Raw genomic sequence first — 4,211 nt, 5'->3', positions numbered from 1 at the left:
TATTATTATTATTATTATTATTATTATTATTATTATTAAAATGATTAAAAATATTTTTGATTAATAATTAATAAGTAGTTTAATAATACATTAAATATTGTATTTATATAACTATAATAATGTAACACCCTAACTATCAAAATGTCACATTTGGGGCTGCGCCACTCTAATAGCTCGGGTATTATGACTACTCTTATAGTATTTAATACTAAAATATGAGCCTGTTTAAAACTTAAACCGAATTTTTTAAAAAAAACATACATTCATACTTTCAATACAAATTACAATACTCACAGGAAATACATATATACATACATATATATATATATATATATATTAATTTACAAGCATCTCATATCAAAATCCTATCCCTCTTACAAAACTTGCAAAGTTAAAGGCGAGAGAAACATAAATACTAAAATAATACAAAAACATCGTCTAACAGAAAAGAAATAAGCTCTTCCAAACTTCGTCGTCCGTAACCTAAAAAAGAAAAGATCTGTAGGGGAGTGAGAACATCATCCTCAAAAGGGTTCTCACTATAGGGTTGCAAAATTACTATAATAGGATACATGAAAATAAAACCATTACAGTGATTAATAACCGCCTTATGCATGTTTTCAAAACCAAAGATTTAATATCAAAATTCCAAAATCCTTTCTGGAAGAGAAAACTGTTAATTCTTCAAAAATTCACAAGCCTTTCTAAAAGTCTTTCCTAGACAGTATGAATGACCAAGTTGTTCCAAACATAGGTTCATTAAGTCTATGCTGAACCAGTTTAGTTTTTCATATTTTTCTAAACCAAAAACACAAACCAAACACGGCCTTCGGCCCATCTCATAATCAGTCACGGCCCTAGGCTCAAACAATTCAATCCACAACCAATCCATCACAATCCACCCAATTTTCAATCACAAACACAAATAAGGTTCAAGCATAATCAAGCAGTTACTTCAAGTAGTAGCAATTAGCAATTAAACATGATTATTCACATAGACAAACCAATTAAAATATGCACACCCAAACAATGTCACATAGATGCATATGATGCATGCCTGCCATATGGCTGATGAGTCTCATATGTCGGTTATCAAGCCAACTCGACAAGTCCGATTTGCTAAACCCTTGGACTGTCCCCCGACATGCATCTCCATGATTCTATGCATAGCTTTTTCTCATATATATATGAGGAGTGCTACACATACAAGTCTTTTTGACTTACAAGTCTTACAAGTTACTAGGCCTTTTAATGCGTTATTCAACGTTTCCTATTTTCAAAGCGCTACACTCAGAATGGTTCTTCTTCTTCTTCTTCTTCTTCTTCTTCTTCTTCTTCTTCTTCTTCTTCTTCTTCTTCTTCTTCTTCTTCTTCTCTTCCTCTTCCTCTTCCTCTTCCTCTTCCTCTTCCTCTTCTTCTTCCTCTTTCTCTTCCTCTTCTTCTTCGTTTTTTTTTTCGATTTTCATAGTTTCTGAAATCAAGCTTTGAAATCATTTTGAAGAAGAAGAAGCAGCAGAAGATGAGGAGAAAGAAAAAGAGTTCTGAATTATGCAACGAATTTTGGGTGTATTTCTTAAATACTTTGGGTGTATTTTTCGTAATCCTTTGGGTGTATTTCTGTAATCCTTTTGAAGATAATGGAACTTCAGAAATACACCCAAACGATTACAGAAGTACACCCAAAATGATTACAGAAATACACCCAAACGGTTACAGGAATTTACCCAAACGATTATAGAAATACACCCAAAGGATTACAGAAAATACACCCAAAGGATTTAAAGAAATACACCCAAAATTTGTTAAAATACATCTTATGCATAATTCAGAACTCTTTCTCTTTCTCCTCCTCATCTTCTACTGCTTCTTCTTCTTCAAAAACGATTTCACCATGAAAAATCGAAAAAAAAAAGATAAAACAGAGAGAAAGAACATAAATGAAGAAGAAGAGGAAGACGATGAAGAAGAACGTGCAGAAACGAAAGAAAAGGAGAAGAAGAAGAGTAAGAGGAAGAAGAACGTGCAGCAAGAAGAAGAAGAAGAAGGAGAAAGAGAAGGTAAGAAACGAAAGAAAAGAAGAAGAAGAAGACGAAGAGGAAGAAGAATGGTTCGAAGCGTGTTTTGAGCGTTAGTTTTAATTGAACTTGTAAGGCTTACAAGCCTTAATCGCTTGTATAAGTATGCCAAGAATTACTCTAAATTATTTGTTAAATATATAATTTTTTTGTCACTTATAAAAATATAATAATTATTAATTATTTTTGTTGTATTTTTAAATCATACTATATATATATATATATATATATATATATATATCAAATCGCTCAATGGGGTACCATTCCCGGGAATTTATACGAGCCCGGTCACCCTTACGTTATAGGGTCAACAGAGTATCGAGTCTCAACCTGGAACATGTGGTGGCAAGCCATGGTACTTTACCCAGGAAAACTCGTATCTCAGATAAAAGAAGTGAAAAAGCCACATATTCATTTATTCATCATCATTTCCATACTTCATTAACAATTCATATCAAATAAATCATCATTCAAGCCATAAGTCACTTTTTCTCAAATCTCTTTACTTGGAAACTAAAAATCAATCCATCTCAGTCTTAACTTTAAAATCCTCATTTCTCAAATCATTTTAAGCTCATAAGCCACTTTCATCGAACGTAAATTCCCCTTTTTAAAATACAGTCGCCTTCCACAACATCTTTCCAAGACATTTCAAAAACCACACAAATTTAAAAGTCTCTTCTTGAGAGATTCAAAATCATTCACCTAAAACAGGATTTGGTAACAAAAATCCCTCAGCAGAGTCTTAAGACTTTAGGGGAGAATAACATAACTCATTTTCCTAAATTCGTTTAGAATCTTTAAAATCTTAGCTTTTTTATTTGAATAAATAAAACAGAATTCAAGCCAAACCAAATCAGGTAATCGATTACTCCGAACAATTTTCAAAATCACTTCTTTTACTTAGACCAAAAACCACTTTCAATTGCCTGATAAAATCGGAAGCATTCCTAATGGCTCGAAGCAAAATTCAGAATTTAAAGAATACTTTAAATTTCTTTCTAAAACGTTGTAAAAATGAGGTATTATCAACCGAAATTCACCTTCTTTCACAAGCACGTAAACTCCTCCAATTGAAATCCTCAAGTTGATTTCAGAAACATAAACCCTTTTAACATTTAAAACAGCTTAAAACATAAATTTTTTCTAAAATGTCTTGCTCCCAAAAATATAATACCTTTCTTAATAAATAAAGCTAAATCATAGTTCTCTTTTCAATAAGCCATTTTAAAACACAATTCATCACTTTAAATAGTTCAAGTAAAATAGTACTAGTCTTAAATTTATGACTTTCCAATTAACATTTCAAAATAAAACCTCGGATTTCATAGGAATTTCGGCAGCACCTCCCCTAAAACTTGGACTTTGCCACCATTTTCGGGTCCTAACCAGACCATTCCGCAACCCTCTTTAATGGGTTCAAAACCAAATCAGTTTAAAATTAAGTTAATTCCTAAAAATGCATACCATTTTCATTTTCCAGAAAACCAATTCAACTCAAACCAACTTCCAATGGATTGAACTCAATTTCAAGACTTTAGAAGAAATAACTTTGAAGAAACATTTTGAAAACAATCTATTTCACAAAAACGAACGACAATCCAATCAAACAAGCATTCATATCCATCCAAGACAATCAAACAACACATAAGACTTATATAATCACTAAAAATACATTTCTCACACGGATATCCATATATAATAATTCCAATTTATAAAGTATAATTTTCTGAAAATAGCCCCTACCTCGATAAGTCGAAACCATAACCCAAACGCCTCTCAGAAATTCTTTCGTCTCGACCCGAGATCGATGGCAACCAAAACTTCAGCTCTGCTTGCTTTCTCAATAGCCAAAACAGCCTTAAAACACAATATGCAACCTCGGTTACTAACTTCTAACACATTTATATCACAAAGACTTTAGTACAGGTAACAGAATACTAACGCAAGGGTTTTCGAAACACACTTACTGAAATGACAAAACGAAGCAGCCGCAACTCTGAGCATGATACACAAGCACCGATATACAACCCTATGATAGATAACGCCACAACACTTCAGCATAAGCTAACAGAATAGCAACTAAAAGGGCTTTTCAGCACGAGAACGCTTACCAAGACAGAGGATTCAGCGACG

The 4,211-nt window shown here is 32.6% G+C and overlaps 1 long non-coding RNA gene across 1 annotated transcript; it reads right to left on the bottom strand.

The window, feature by feature from the left end:
• LOC110267571 lies at positions 279–3,884 on the bottom strand. Its single transcript, XR_002355328.1, has 2 exons — positions 3,838–3,884; positions 279–499 (listed from the first exon to the last, which is right to left on the bottom strand). It is a non-coding gene; the product is annotated as an uncharacterized LOC110267571 (long non-coding RNA).

Source organism: Arachis ipaensis, chromosome B02 (genome assembly GCF_000816755.2).
Source record: "Arachis ipaensis cultivar K30076 chromosome B02, Araip1.1, whole genome shotgun sequence".
In the NCBI taxonomy this organism is placed as follows: Eukaryota; Viridiplantae; Streptophyta; class Magnoliopsida; order Fabales; family Fabaceae; genus Arachis; species Arachis ipaensis.
Note: the sequence above shows the minus strand (reverse complement) of the source record. Positions and strands in the feature narration are given on the sequence as shown.